General features: G+C 50.1%; 2 protein-coding genes across 3 annotated transcripts in view; one reads left to right on the top strand and one right to left on the bottom strand.

The window, feature by feature from the left end:
• LOC119461016 (transcription initiation protein SPT3 homolog) overlaps positions 1–16,660 on the bottom strand; it is a 575,536-nt gene that overhangs the window by 215,395 nt on the left and 343,481 nt on the right. The gene's annotated exons all lie outside the window — the stretch shown is intronic.
• LOC119461014 (protein lozenge) overlaps positions 1–16,660 on the top strand; it is a 153,015-nt gene that overhangs the window by 94,830 nt on the left and 41,525 nt on the right. The window lies entirely within an intron of this gene.

The raw sequence follows: 16,660 nt of genomic DNA, 5'->3' as shown, positions 1-16,660 counted from the left end.
GTGCATTGCCTTCAAATATCGCAGAAACCTGACGAAGGGGTGTGTGCTGTGGGATCGAAAGCAGAGTTTGGAATCTACATTCTTTCGTTTGCTCGATTCCACAAACATCAATGCGCAGCTGTGTAAAAGACACACTAGAATAGAGGAATGCCAGAGGCGAAGCGCTAACAATAGCGTAAATAGAAACAAATAAATGCTAAATATAAAGCAAAAAATGCTTCGCCAGATTCGTACAGGAGCTAAGCCATTAGAAAAGTAGTTTATTACAAATGATGCCACCGAGATTTTTTTTATTAAAGTCAGAACACTGAAGGCCACGGCAGAGAATATGCTGCGCATCACCGCACACCATGGCTTCCTTTCTGTGCAAGGGCGTAGGAGACGGTACACAAACATATGCAAACCGTCCAAATTTTGAGTTTCCTATGCTTAACAGGTCGGCACAATTTCTGCAAAGCATAATGTTTGACCGTTTTACCGGGCTCATTAGGAATACCTTATCCCAGTTTATCCGGCACATGTGTCGTGTGGTTTTTTTTTTTTTTTTTTTTCAATGTGGTGGCCCGAAACGGCCACAAGCCACCGCAGTGTTGGGAGCGACTAGCCCCCCAATTGTTGGCGCTACGTGTCTGCTGTTGTGTGTTTGTTCGTGTACGTCTAACTGGCAGAGAGATATGGCGTCTGATATATAGCGTGGTGGGAGAGGACTGGTGTGGACGGCGATAAAAGGGTGGCATCGTCGCGCCCCACGCCGTCGCGAGGGGATTCGAAATTGGAGCCGGCCGCCGCCGCATGGTCCACCTTTAATCAAGTGTCGTCGTCGGGCAGCCGGACTCATTTATGGCGCGGGGAGATTAATTAGCGCCGCTCTTTCTCCCCCCTTTACCCTCCCCCCTCTACGCGGACTGTATCTGTCGCCCTTCTCCCTTTATCAACCACTCCACGGTCCCCACTATACCGTGCCACTGGCCGAGCGGCTCATATATGTCGCAGTGCGCTCGGCGAAACCCGCTCGATACGCTGCCGCTTGGATCCGTTGGCGCGCATCGGCGTCAGTTATGTGCGAAATTATGAATGGTGAAAACGTGTGAAGATGCATGCATGTGCCTGTCTGAAACAATGTTAAATGCGAAGCATTCTTCTCCGACTCCAGCCACGTCGTGGTGGGTTAGCCTATCTATGTCGTTCTTGTGGGCCGATCTCCGTGATGACGCAGTCTAAAATTTTATTCCGCAGAGGCGACAGAGTATGTGCCACTGGCGCCTCTTGGTATGTGTCATTGGGCGAGGTATGTTGACTGGGTTTTAGTTTGATTGCTTCGAATCCTTTATCTGGCCATTACTAATTATAATTACTTTATAATTATAATTACATTACTGGTCTTACTAATTATAAACACAAACACTACTATAGAGCCTATAACCTCCGCCTATAAACGTTCGCTACACAATATCTATACGTTAATCATACAACCGTTCTCTACAAATCATAAATACTTCGAATTACGTAGACATCAACTACATGTTCAGTCTAATATATATATATATATATATATATATATATATATTACTTGCTCGCGTAAACGCGTGTGCTATTTCATCAACCAGGCCCGCGTAGGATAATCAGACAACGCGCGAAGGATGCATTAACACTCGCACCGAAAGTTGTGGCAAATCTAACTCGTGATGAAGTTTAACTGTACATATGGAGGGCAGAAGTTGGTGTTCTGTTTGGACCCTCTACTGGAGTTTGTACACTATATAGTATTACTAGTTAGTAAGGTCTTGCGTGCGCACACTGCTGTAGAAAAAAAAAGAAAAACTGCACCTAATGGTTTCATTGCTTAATAGAGACTTTCAGGCATCACATTCTTATCATTTTCGATATTCATGCGAGTGCACATTCAACGAACTTGCCGAAGCAAGTTGTCGATTTTCGCCCTGCGTGAATGATCTACATTGATGCCTGTTTAAATTGCGAATGCTTTGACAATTGCTGTGTTAACCCGCCGTGGAGGCTTAGGGCCTATATGACGTTGCACTGCCAAACGCGAGGGCGCGGGATCAGATCCCGGCCACGGTGGCCGCAGTTGGAGGGATGCGAAATGCAAAAACACCCGCGTTACCGTTCAGTGGGTGCACACCGGGTGGTCGAAATTAATCCGGAGCCCCCCACTACGGCGTGTCTCATAACCAGATCGTGATTCTGGCGCTTAAACTCCAGAATTGAATTTATTTCTTTGTTGTTGATTCTTTGTGAACAGGCAGAGTTTTGTGACTATGCAAACTCAAGGAAAATCTATGACTAAAAAAAAAAAGGGAAAAATGAAAGAAAAAAAGGAAAGAAAAGAGCAAAATAAATGGTTTTGACGAAGGTCCCTGTACACCTTGTCACTACACTAAACATCTCTGGCAAGTCACTTTCCTGCAATGTGATTTTTTACGCGTTTAGGGTCCCGTGTCGCAGAAAATCCGGCGTCGGCAACCGGCGTGTGATCGCGGGTGGCGGAGAAAATCCAACCACATTGACCGCGCAGGCCCTGCACGTGGTGCAACGTTTTGGTGAAAAAAATTGAATTTCTCACAGTGAAATGTGTCAGAAAAATGGTAAAGTACGACTTTATCATTCGGCGTCGGATTCGCCGTCGGATTGTTTACCAATCGGCGTCGGATTGTAAGTTGAATGTACGAGAAACCCTAATTGTGCTACGAAGAAACTCAAACATTTCTACCAGACCTGCGCGTGTCGGGGCAATAGCAAACAATTAATAAAAATAATAAAAAAGATGCTAGGGCCTTCACATTTTAATATAAGACCACTTATATGGCCCCTAGAAAAACGTCTTTCCAGCAATGCATTTCAGTTTAAGAGTGAAGCCGACTTTAAGGGGTCGGCGTAACCGTGGTCTTTGTAAGCTGGCTTTCCCACTTTCAATGTTGCAGTGAATGAAGCCTACTTGCCGTAGGCGAATGATGCGATGCGAACGGGTCCCGATAACGCTATCGTTGTTCCACTCTTAAAGGCGAAGTTTAAGCGTCCTCCAATTTTTCAAGCACGGTCAACGTGATGTCGTCGTCTTGACTTGGACTTTTCACTTTGCGAACTGGATACAGCCCATTCAAAAGTGCAAACTTCCCGAGGGAGTTAAATGTACCACTAAACCGGCACTTCGCTTTGCGTTCTCATCCACACTGGCCCGCGAATACGCCTCTTCCTGCTATCTATGGCAGCGCCATTATTTCTGCAAAGCCACAGGGTGGTGGGATAGTAGCAACGGCAGACAAATGAATCGAATCACTAAGAACCCGCAGCAATTTCTTCGCGTGTCGCACGACGCACATTTCACAGGGCGTCGCCACCAGGATGTGCGGCATGCTCCCTTATACGCGCGCCTTTACCTCCCTGAACGCGTGCTTCGTGCACGTAACACACACACACACACACACACACACACACACACACACACACACACACACACACACACACACACACACACACACACACACACACACACACACACACACACACACACACACACACACACACACACACACACACACACACACACACACACACACACATCTAAATCACTCTTGCAATCAAGTTCTGTACCGCAGTGCCACATACATACGGGCATCTTGCGTAGCAGCCGATAATGTAGCCAAAATAAATTGAGAGGTGTGCAGCCACTGGCAGCACAGGGGCGGGAACGTGTACTTCTTATACAATTTGGCGTGAAGCACATCGCGATGGAAGCCTTCTTTGTGGCGTTGCTCTCATTAGCTTCCCACCGTACAAGAACCAGGACATGGCGGTATACAGAGACGGCAAGCCTTGCTGCACCGACCCGACAGGAAACGACGGATCGACGACGATATAGAAGCCGTAGTGCGGTATACGCGTATAATGCGCTCGAAGTTGTGGTACCCGCAGAAGCGTCGTGCTGCTGAGCCTCGTCTTTTCGCCGGCAGCCACGTGGTCTGGATATATATTACGTGCACGATCTGGCCGAGAGCCGGGCGACCACGCTGGTTCGACCAGTGTCCGGCGCGTGTAGTTCTCTTGTGTAGTGTGTACGCGCAAGCGCACGTCGAGGTCGTGACGTGGTGCTTATAAAGACAGGCACGGCAATGGCGGCGGCCGGCTAATGCTGTCATTTGCGGATCGAGAGCACGGTTCTGGAATTACGCTCGCAGGCGTCGTGATAGGGAGAAGGCGGCGACGCCCAGAGGGACTGTGACTTTTTCGACTGGAGCCGTAGTGTAGGGAGCTTGACGCAGGTACTGTAAATATATCTATTTGAGCCACGCAACCGAGCGCCCCCTGGTGAACACTTCAGATCACTAGCAATGGCTACGATTTCTACAGTAACGTCGACGGTAATAATAGTAATAATTTAGTGCGGCATATAAAAACGTCAAGTGACACGTTTGATACACGAGGGAATGGTAATGAAGAACAGCAGGCCAGCCCAAGCACGCCTTCGGCTTGCCTATCGGTAATAGAAGTGCATTACGAAGGGCTGTGAAGGTATACGCTGGTTGGATTTATACTTTCACAATATTGTGATAAAGATGAAAGTAGTGAAGCGAGAGGAAGGACGCGTTGGTTTTCACCGTAACCCGTTCTGAATTCGACAGTGTAGATCAACGGCTATCACGATATATAGTCCGTCGGAGTCTGATTTCCGCCGGGTTGGAAAACTGTAAGGCAGACTCGATGAATGCGAGGCTTGCGCATCGCGTGAAGCTTTGCCTAATTTGTAACTCTTTAGTAACTTTATGGGCCTAAACATTATGTGTAAACTACGTCAATTCAACGCTAAAGGAAGTAGCAAAGGAGACGGCAATGTTTGTGCGGTTTCTCGGCAGTCTTCAACAAATTTGCATCTGGATCTTCACACGATACATGTAGATCGCATTTTCCCTTGTCTTGAATCTCAGTTGTCATCTCAGTCATTGTGTAAGTCTGTATAAGTATAAGTCATTGTATAAGGTTGCCTCAGTGAGCAACCGCTGACGGATCTCCTGTTGAGAGGTATACTCACCTTCTCCAAGATAGTTTCCTGTAAGGTCTGGCAATTATTAAAAATAAATGTAAGTAATGCTATTCCGGAAAACGCCACCTGAAACTGCGATAGCTTGCCCGGTACTAACGACAGCAACAGTGATGACGGCGACTTCGGCGGCTCGTGGCGTACCTATACCGCATCATTACATTACAGACTATGTAGTTGCCTCCGACTCATTCCTTGACGACATGACGGCTATAGACTGGCGACATGCGCCGCGAAAACGGACAGAGAGACCGTGGTTGATGGTTATCGCTGCGAAAGCACCCAGTGATACGTCAAAAGTGTTCAAAAATGGGTCCGAGCGTTATCGCAAACCGTTTGCGAGTGAAATTGCTGAGCTTTGAGCTCCGCCTTCCCGCAATAATGCCGCGATCATTACCGTGGCGCGCACACACTTCCCACAGCCTCGTACGAGAGACCTCGGCAAATATCGAGAGACACACGTATATGCTCCGCCTGCCCGCAAGACAGTATCACGTTCGGCTCTGATGTAGCGAGGGAGGGCCGGCGGCGAAACAGTAGCCGCCACACCGCGATAGGCGCCGACGACAACAGCCACGGAGGCAGGCAGGCTGGTCGGCCCGCTGGCTGGAACCGTGCATTAATCACGCGTTGTTTAAAAGCCGCGCTACCGTATAGCTGGCGCGGCCCCTCGTACACACCATATACCGCGCGCTGCTGGCTTCGCAAAGCGCTCAGCCAAAGGAGGAGGCATATCATATGCGGGGATTCGGGTTTTGGCGGGAGAGGAGACAGAAAGAAGGCTGGCTTGCTTGCCTGCCTGCACGATCGCTGTACGGTATGGCCGGGACTGCCTCGGAGGCATGACTTGAGCCGCCGCCGCCACCACCGCTGGCTGAGGCTAGTTCGGGCGGCGTGTATGAGGGTGCAGTACAGCAGCGCCGTTGCTGCCACTGTGCTGGGAAACGGACGCTCGGGGCGGTTCGCTTTCTTGCCCTAATGGGAAGTGACCGGTGAGTTATGTGTGGTCGCTAGCTCTGCTGCCCCGTTCGTTCTCACGCGGCCAGCGCCAGCTCGCCCGATCGACGGTGCCGTACTGCATGTGCTCCCGATTACCCAGAAAAATTAATACAAGAGAATAGCCCGGGCGACACGTTGTCCCCACGGTTTCGTGCTTTGCTTCTTTTATTTTCTTTATTTTGTCGTTTTTTTGTGTGTCCTTGGCTGTCCTTAGGTGTCCATGGCCACTTGTAGTACAAAGAGGTAAGGCAAAAAAGAAGGAAGTAAGCAAAAAAGATTCACGAAAACCGGTTCAAACTGATATGATTTCTAGATCTCCGCCGTCGCAGGCTGTCATGTCCTTGTTTGTGTCATTTTTTACCTCCGTCGTTCCCAGGCGCCCCCTTCGAGGCTGCGACGAACAAAAGCGCAAAATTTGTGCAAAGGAGGAGAAGGAATGCGGGAGAGGGAGTCGGTATTTAATAAGATCGCGATACGAGGCGTCGCAGCCAGGTATAGTTCGTGGATACGCGGTCGTTGCGCAGGTATACGAGATGATGGTTATTGATGGCTGATACGGGAGTTTCCAAGCTGAGAGAGAGAAGAGAGATGGGGCGATAGATAATCTTGGGGCAGGCGGGCGGAAAGCCCACGGTGGGCACCACGATTTTTTGTTTCTTACGCAAGCTGAGCGCTGGCGTACATATATCGTACCGGTGAGAAGACAAGGGCGTGAGAACCGCTAATTGATTTACGGCTAAACGTCGCCACAAGCAGTTGAGAAAGTTGACGTCGCTGTGTGAGATAATCTCTGCTTCCTTATTTGGACCGATTAGCGTGCCTGGAATGTCCTGATGAAAGGTTGCGTAGCCTCTTCGCGAAGCAGAGTTTGGTGCATTATAATCACTTTATATACACGTCGTAATGCCTGGGGCGTTGCGACACATTTATGGAGCTTTCTGTCGCATGTGAAACATGGAGCGACAGCAATAAAGGCGCCGCAGATACCATGGTTTTAAGCTAGCTAGGCACTCTGCATGAATGGAGGGTATATACATCTTCCAGCTGAGACGTATGTGGCACCGCGGCTATGTGGGAAATATGACAAAGTGTGCCGTTCCTCCAGCAGTCCTTCATCGTCTAGAAATCATGATGCACATATACAACGCCTTCCACAGTGCTAAGAAACGAAAAAGATTGCATTAGAAACCGTCTCAGTGATTTTCCGCTTTCCTCACAACGACGAAAAGTTCAGAGTTGACGAGTACAGAGCTATACAATGTTTTTCGACAGTGTAAGACTTCTGCTCTGAAACGTTTTCGGCCTGACTGTATTTACTACCGCACAAATCGAAACAAAACAGAGGTTGACAGAAAGGTGGCCAGAACTGAAGTGGCCAACAGAGGTAGAAAATGAGTGAGTGAGTGAGTGAGTGAGTGAGTGAGTGAGTGAGTGAGTGAGTGAGTGAGTGAGTGAGTGAGTGAGTGAGTGAGTGAGTGAGTGAGTGAGTGAGTGAGTGAGTGAGTGAGTGAGTGAGTGAGTGAGTGAGTGAGTGAGTGAGTGACAACCTTATTATTCTAAGGGGTGAGGGAGGTCTCCAGCTCGAGCCACTGATTCGACAAGGGGACTTGTCTCCATTATTACGAAGACAAGTGTACAGTAACCCTGGTCAAAATACTGGCTCCAGCTGGTGACGTCCCTTATTCGAACATTGTTAACTACTGTACATCTCTAATATAAGAAATAATAAGGAATCACAACTAACGGTAGTAGCAACGTTCAAGTCGTTTTAAGATAAATATTAATCCACCTTATCAGAGTTGTGTTCCTCTGCTTAAAACAGTCAGGATACTAAACAAAGCGAAATCTAGGGACCTGGGGTCTAATTCAGAAAGATTTTTCTCGTAAGCGCTCGTCGTCATTGGCCGGCCGCCCTTGCTAATATGCACACAACACTGTGGCGCAGCCAGGAATGTTTTTCGTGGGTAGGAGGGTGGGAGGGAATGTTTCCTTCTTGATCTGGGGAGGGGAACAGGGAAGGCAGTTGTTGCATGTCGTTTTATGCCAGGTATTCCTGCATTGCACACAAAAAATTCAAGGAAGAGGGGGAAGGGGGTACGTGCACGGTGTGCCACCCTCCTCCCTCTACCCCCCCCCCCCCCCCTCGTGGATACGTCTCCGGTCCAACATGACTATCGACTGGCATCGACTATTACGAACATTTTTAGCGTACACACCTTTTTGTCTATACGGGTTGGGTTCTGGGGAGAGAGTAGTTACGCTACAGAAAATTTGAGAGCGGGAACTTCAAAACAACCGCACGGTGACCGGCGACGCGCCACGATATCTTCTACGCCGAGCTATCTCTATTTTTATTTTGCCCTTTCACTTTCCGCCCCGCAAGCACATAGTCTGGCTTGACTCGGCACCGGTGGCTAGAGCGTTTTAATGGATAATTGCAAGGCCCGCCGGAGTGATATAGCGCTACCGGTTGCGCATTCCAGATGAGTCTCGCGTTCGCGCGTGGACGACTCCACTTTGGGGCGCAATCTTCGTCTTTTTTTTTTTTCACACGCGAGCTTCAGCAAGAAGAGTGAATTTGGATACGACTCCACGCCCATCCCGACCTCGCCCTTTTGCTGCGTCGAGAGTTTTACGCGTACAGACTGTATACACCGCCTGGATGGCCCCAAGGCACGTCAAGCCCTAAAGCCTGACCTAAACGCGACACCGGTTTGTATCGTATAAGATTAAGGAAAAAAAGAAAGAAAGAGAGAGAGAGAGAGAAACGCGACCATTTATAAGACTGCGTCGGTAGCGGTTTTGCTGCATATGCGCTCCAGGTTCCAGACATATATATTTATCAGAAGAGGCGGCCGGACGCATACCGACACTCCTGCTACATATTCGAGCCCAAGGAAAACCGTTTGCACTTGACACAGTAATAGGCGGGCGAGAGCGCGAGCAGATGGAGGTGCGAGGGAAGGGTCGCATGTGCAGCGCGGAAATAAATAAAATAAAAGTGGTTAAATAAATTTCTCCACAGCGCGCGACTTCAAACGCGCGCGCGCGCGCGCGGCAGCTGACGATACGCACGCACACTCGGGCGTATGTTACAGGAAATACATATCGCCGCCGGTAGCACGCACCAGCAGCGGCGGCGCAAACAGGCAAGCGTATTGCGGGTGCCGCTCGGAAGGCCGGTAATCGGCGCGGCGTCGTCTTCGTTGGTGTTAAGTGGCGGCCGGGCTCGCGGCGGCCCTGGGTTGGGCCGCACCGCGAGGCATGCCGCTGCTGCCCTCGCCCGACCATGGGCGGTCCCTTCCTCGCAAAGCTCAAGAACGCACGAGAGATGTCTCCGCGCTCGCAGCCATAAATCGTTCGCTCCGCTGGCTTGGCAGCTTTTTTTTTTTTTTGGCTCGGGGACGCATATGGATTTCGACATGGCCAATTACGCATTGACTCCGTGCACGCTGCAGAATGCTCTGCAGCTTGCCCCCTTGTCGGTGTCCTGCCTGGGTTGCTCGCGCCGCCTGGCTAGAGCCGTCCTTCCTCCGGGGCAGGGGGGGACGGATAAATAGAAAGAAGCAATATAATCGTAAGCAAGAAACGATCATGTCGCGTTGAGCTCGTGCCCATATCTATACATGCGCGGCGGCATATAAGCAGAGGATGAACAGTTATTGCTGCTTTTAGACAGTCCAGCTGCGAAGGGTATTGGTCGGCGAGTCTCGTGCACTTAGGTGTCCCGCAAAACTTGTCTCTTCGTTTCGTTACCTTTTCTCTCTCTCTCTCTCGTATAGTTTCTTTCTCCTCATCCTATATAGAGAGGTGCATCGTTTAGCCCCTTTGGCTTCTCGGAGTACGCTGTACGCTCCTTTCGTCTTGCAACTATCGCATTTACTCTGCCTGTCAAGCCCCCAGCGCCACCTCGTGGCCTCCCCAGCACCCTTTCCCTCACTCACCATCTGTCTTTCTCTCTCCGTCTCTCACCTCGCGACATCGTCCGGCATTAGCAACCGGCATGCACCGGACCGGCGTTTAGAGAAAAACGTTTCCCAACTATGTCATTGCGTATAACAGTTGGCATCTGTCCGGCCTTTTCTTCCGAATGAGGCAATTGCGGAACTGCGGTGTGTCCCAAGCGGTAACCGGAGATTATATATAAGCTGCTCGATGCGCGTTTCGGTCGGGGCCGAAGAAGGTACAGCAAGTGTCGTTGCCTGAAGGCGTGGAGGCACAGCACCGCTGTGTGTAGAATAGGCTTGATCAACTGCGAGGCGGAAACGTTTGGTGTGAGCGGCGTGCAACAATCATCTCATTTGACTGCGCTTGCCGAGCCGTTGATGTTGTTATTGAATTTCGGTGATGACCTCATCGAGTCCGCCAGCCTTGGAAAACGGGTGATGCGGTGGTTCCGCGCTGTGGTAGCGCACCAGCTCGTTACATTGCATCGCGTTGGGAAGCAGTGAACGAGTCCGCTTCAGCGCGTATTGATTCGCACGTAGTAAGTGTTCGCAGAAGCTCTTCACTCCTCAACTTCGTGAGCCTGCTGAAGCGTTACATATGCAGTCACGTTACTTATAGTCAACAATGTATGAAAATTTGATTTGTATGGGTTGCACACCGACTGGTCATGCACTGACAAAGCTGATTTCATTTCGCGAAAGGAACTATCAGATGAATCTTCACTGAAACGCTTGCGCTGAATTGGCATACGTACGAGTACCCTGACGCGTAAATCGCACGCCCCCCCCCCCCCCCCCCCCCCACACACACACACACCTATGCATGTATATGTGTGTGCGTCCTTGTAAGGCGAGTGACGAGTATTCTGTTCCTGTTAACACGCGGGCATTCTTTGATTACTGTGCGGTTGTAAGTTGATTAATGTAGACCATTTTTCTTGTAGAAATTGTGTTTTGGATGCGCATGTGACAATATTTGTTTTATCACGTATGATTATGACTTGGTGAAAAAAATGAAGAAAACAAGCCTGCTTGAGGCACAACGATATATTTCCTCGCAAGACGGGGCTCGGTCTGGTAAAAAACACCGCATAAGTGGTAAATACATCATTGTAGCAGGGATCCGCCGCAATACGCAATTATGAAGATCGGGGAAGCCACACAGGAAAGCTTCGCCAAGGCGACGACACTAATGCGCGCCTAGCACGTTAGTGGAGCCCCGCAAAACGCCTCGCAGAGCGGCGCAGCTCTTATTTGTAATCGTTATCGAAGGTAGCTAAATTGTCTAATACAGGACGGAAACGCGAAAGATAACGCAACGCCATCTCAGCACTGCATACATTGGTCCCCAACCTCGCCTCCAGCGCGTACGAGTTATCGTTAAACTCTCTCTCTCTCTTTATTATATGAAACCGCACGTTAACGAACGCTCGCTCGCTCGTATACTGGTGGGATAATTTGTCTCCTCGCTTGCGGAGGCTGAGACGCGAATTAGTGAATCGACGACTTCTCGACCGGACCGGAAAAACCTGCGGCGGCCGCGGTGACGAAGACGCAGGCATCGCGGTGTCTCAAGACCACGTCGGTTGGCCCGATGCGGCGACGCGGCGCGCGCATTCTATGAAGACGTCCCCGAAGTCGATTAGTAGTCCGCTGAAAGGAAGCATCGAGAGACGACGACGCTCCCGGCGGGTCATGTTTATTCACCGTAACAGGACGCACCGCAGAGCCACCCCCCCGCACAACCCACTTTGGTGCGTGCGCACGAATGCTCTCGCATACTGCGCGGTGACTGCACGAAGCTGGCTTCTCTCTCTCGCAGGCTCGCGAACAGTCAAGGCTTGGTGTTCGTGTAGAGCAGGAACGACATCGAGAACAACAAAAAAAATTGAGAAAGGCTCGACCGGAGAACTGCTACCACTTCGCTGCTAATTTCCGGAGCTACGCAAGAAACGCCGAGCGGAGGGAGAGAGAAAGATTGAAGAAAGGAGAGGGAGTATTAAGAAAGTGCAGTGTACAAAACGGACGTGGTCCGCACGTAACGCCTCTCATAAACACCGCCCGGGGAAAATGGCAGGAAACGGGGGAAAAAGAAAGAAAGACCGAAAGAGGGGAGTCGCTAACTTTTTCTTTCGCCTTAGTTTTGGTTTTTGTTTTTTGAGGTGAAGTGATGCCGAAGACCGAAGCCGCAAGTAATGACGAGGTGGCGAAGGCGAAACAAGCGAAAACAAAAAAAAGAAAGCGCTGAAGGTCCGAAAATTACAGAAAGGAGAAACGGGTGCGTCATATAGTGGTTCGTCGTTTCCTCCCCCTCCTACTTCATGTTTGCGTCCAAGCTGCTATATATATATATATTTTTTTCCTCACTCACTCCCTGCCTCTCGGTCTCCTCCTCTCAGCGGCCTTTCCTAGTCCAGCAGCGGATGCTTTTGGTCCGTTTTTATTTACTTGGCAAGACACGACGCTTTTCTTTCTTCCTCGAGTATCACATGACCTCAAGTAAGGTAGCGAACATTCTTCTTCTCGTAACACCTCTCTCCTTCTCACTCTCAGCGTAGGATTCGCACTTCGAAAAGAAAAAAAAAATGAGAAAGAGGAGATAAAGGAAAAGAAAGAAAAGACTAGTGCAAGGAGGCGGTGAATGGTGCAGGTCGGCGAGGAGGTATACAGCGGGCGAAAGTCGCCCAAATCGCGCGAGCCGCAAAACAAGCCGCAATTAAAGGGGCGTGCACCCGGTCCCAGTACGGAGCGTGCGGCCGGCGCAGGCCTAACCATAGAGTGGACGGCCAGGAATGAAGTCGGGCACAGCAAAGCGACGCGGATGGATGCCGCACCGCGCCCTCCAGCGGTGGACGCCGGTACTACTATAGTGCGGCCCGTGGTGTAGTGTGGCCGCGGTGGTGGTGGCGGTCATTACAGACTTGCCGCATCGCGCATCGCAGCTTCGGAATTGCTCCGGCCACCTTCCTATATGTGCCCTCTATCCTCCTCTCCTGTTCTTCATCTTGGGTTTCTTCGAGCTTCGTCCCGACCACCTCGCCAGTGTTACTTGCAACGACTGTATACACACACTCGGTGTACTGCTACGTCCACCCGCCGTGCGTTCTTAGAGCGTTTTCATTCTTGCCCGGGGGGAGGTGTACTGGTTCGACACTCGACTTTCTTTTTCTGTCTCGCGCTCGTTCTCAGCTCTGATCCTCGAGCGGCAGCGCAGGACTCGAGTCGCATGGTTCCTCCCTCCAACTGCATCGGCGCGCTTGTTGTGCAGTGGTCACCTACCTGCGGCACTCCCATGTATACTGCGAACGACGGACGGCGCTTCCGAGCGAGGAATGCGCGCCATTTTTCACTTTTCGTCGTCGGCCGCGATGCCCTGCGGCGGACTGCCCGCATGTGCGCGAGCGCTTCTTCGTGCTTATGGAAAGAGCCGGTAGCCGTGCCCTCCCCACGCCAGCGGCTATACATGTATATAGTGATACTGATGGCCTCACTTTGCTGCAGCGCGCGCATGCGGTTGTGCGCCGCCGCACCCCGCGAACTTTTACCGCGGGAAGTTCGCGACGCCTGTGTGACCACTGAGCGAGATTTGCCTTCAGGGCAACCCCCCCTCTCTCTCTGTGGTCCACTGCGTACGTGAAAAAAAAAAATAAAAAAAAATACGCAAGCCCAATACTTATTGAGTCAAGCGCCTCCCAGCCTCATTGCTTGACAAATAATCTCACCTAACGAGGATTTTACTGTCGGGCTTAGTTGGTTTATGATTGGATAAAATTAGCGCTACCAGACGGCACAAAACGAGTGGTAGCGCTGCTCTTTTTTATATCTAATTCTCACTCAGTTTTGTTGGCGTTGGTTCTGAATAATGTACTTGAAGAGAGTAATATTTTACGTGGCTTTCACACAATTACCAAAGCATAGAGCGAGCGACAATGAATCCTGACCACATCAAAACGACATATAACAACTGGAATGCCACAAGCTATGAGGCTACGTTTACGTGAGTTGTGGCAAGGTATACTTGAGCTTCTTCCGGCCTTGCTGTTACAAAGCAGGTGGCCTAGATTTAAGTTGTCTGGGAAGAAGTAACTCAGCTACTCCCTCGGCGCTGAAACAACGCACCCGGCGCAATACCCGCTCCATTCTCGTCATTCCTAATCGCCCACTCTCTTCTTCCACAAACGTTTCGTTTTCTGGAGCTCAATGACCGGGCACTTTTTATTTTTATTTTTATTTTTTTTACAAACAAGCTGCATTCTTCCGCGGACGCACTTGGGAACAAAGAGAGCCTGTTTTCGGAACAAGTGGTGCTGGGCGCAAATTAAAGACCTCTCGTTGGGGCGGGGTAAAGAACACCATGCACGAGGGGTTAAACAAGGCTGAAGAGAGGGGTGTAGGAGAAACTCCACTCTATATAGGAGTCTAAGAGTGAAAACGACGACAACAACTACTACAACAACAACCAAAGGAACTGCAGAAGCGCGGGAGTCAAAAGGTCTTTCCAGAATCTTCTAGAAACGCCCCCAAACGCCCCGGCGCGCACGTTCGTGCTGGCAGGCAGAAACGGACCCTCTTTTTTCCGGACTAGGTTTAAAAGCGAGCCGTTTTGCGGCGATGGGAGGGGCGGACTGGTTACTGCGAGCCGGCAGTTTCCGTTTTTGCGGTAATTACGTTCGAGGAAAGAAAATGCGCGGCCGGTTCGCTAACCGTATGGCTCGCCTGGAATCTCTCTTCTTCTCGCCCTTATAGAGAGCCCGCCCCGCTGCAGCATATACGAAGAACGCTGTCGAAGAGAAAATTGTATAGCTTCCAACGCTCGACGTCCGTGAGTGCCACATGGGTAGCTATATAGACAGCTTTAGTGTAGAGCTTGTCGATGGTTTCCACTCGGTTGAACTCACTAAAGCAACAGCTGTTCAAGAACTTCTTATATTTCGCTTTTGTATCGCCGATTGCTAACCAGATGGTTGGAAGTCGGCGATACAAAATCTAAACTGACCTAGCGTCCGAAGACCGGTGGTACACTGACTCTCAAGAAATCACCGAACGACACTGTCGTATGAAGTTTGATATCGTCAAGAGCTTGGGAAAATTTTCATTAATTAACCATGAGAGCACAATTTTGTTTATTTCTTTCACTTATAAATTACTATACAGGTAACGTTACCCTCTGCGAATACATATCAGATCATTCAAATGGTTATTGTGAAACATTCAGGCCAATAACAGCTTTCGAAAAGGATCGTCGAACTCTCATTGTAACTGTTATTTGCCTGTGCCTCATCTTGTGAGCAGCTGTCATAAGGGCATGCGTTTGACGAGAGAACTGTGGTTCTCATTCATATTCAATACAATTACTATATAGTAGCAAGAAGTTGCCTCTCGGTTTTGCACCTGCTTACCTTCAAAAGCGAGACACGCAGACGTACTGCATCAACAATGAAAAACATTGTCTAGAAGCAATCAATTTTAAATTAGGCCTTCCGCACGATTCAGCAGCTCATTTCTTAGTTATCGAAAGCAACACTCGAAAGCTATAACCTTTTCTAGTTGATTTTGTTTTGGATTTAATAACTTCCACTGCTTGAAAATTGTCCTGCATGCCACATTTCCGACCATTGCATGGGTTTGTGATAAGACTACACGACTGTGGCATACACGCTGCCCTCTGACCAGTGATGGTAAGTAGGGGCGCTGTCTATCGCACTGCGAAATCTAGGCCGACCAGCATTGGAGAGCTGACGCTATGCGGGCGTTCCGTCGATACTCACGCAATACTATCAGCTGCCGTCTCGTAAGCAACTGCAGCGGACTGAGTGGGACAGGTGGTGGAATCCGTCACGCCTGCAGTCGCAGACAAACGACGGCAGATGGCGCGGTCATTGCTACGTGTGCGCGCGCTAATGTGTCTGGAGGGTGCGGGAGACCTTCGCTCGTAAGAAGACCTTCACCGACGAATACGGGGCCCAAATGGGTGTCTTTCGGAGTGGAAACTAGAAACCCACGCGAGCATATCATCTTCTAACTGCATTATCAGTAAAGGGGACGTGGCGGTCGGAAAGTACGAAGACACATCACGAAACGGGAAGCAAAATTAAGGAAACAAAAGAAGTAAATCAACCGCAATAGCAGAACGAAGCAGCAAAAGAAAGCACAGTGGAAGTGAGGGAGGCGGCTTTAACGAATAAAGCGTCACAAAGAAAGAGCGTGGATGCCGCGGGGGAATTGAGCGCGGCGTCGGATATCAAGCGGTCGGCTGACGCGCGGCCGACACCTGAGCCGCAAACCCGAGCTCGCAACCCGCAGAACCGGACACCGTCGCGCGCGGTTTGAAGCCCGCGGATCTGGGAAACGGCGCTCCTATACAGCTCTCCTGGGCCTGAAAACTAATCTGTCCTCGCCGTCTTGCTGCCCTTGCCTTCGCGTCGCTCTTTTCTATTTTCTTGTGATCCACGCAATTTCCTGTGTACTCTCTTAGTCGGAAAATTTGGCCGATTGTTGTTGTTCGCCTCCGCCATATGGGAATCGCCTGTTCCGAGTTTCTGTTTACGAGTAGAGCTGGGATGGCGAGTGTATGCCGTCTTTGTGTAGCGCGCTTAATTTGTATGAGATCGGGTATCCTTCGGGTCTTCGGGCCACTATTTCGTCTCTTACACTGTCG

Source organism: Dermacentor silvarum, chromosome 8, assembly GCF_013339745.2.
Source record: "Dermacentor silvarum isolate Dsil-2018 chromosome 8, BIME_Dsil_1.4, whole genome shotgun sequence".
In the NCBI taxonomy this organism is placed as follows: Eukaryota; Metazoa; Arthropoda; class Arachnida; order Ixodida; family Ixodidae; genus Dermacentor; species Dermacentor silvarum.
The sequence above is the reverse complement of the archived record's forward strand: the minus strand, read 5'-3'. Positions and strand labels throughout refer to the sequence as shown.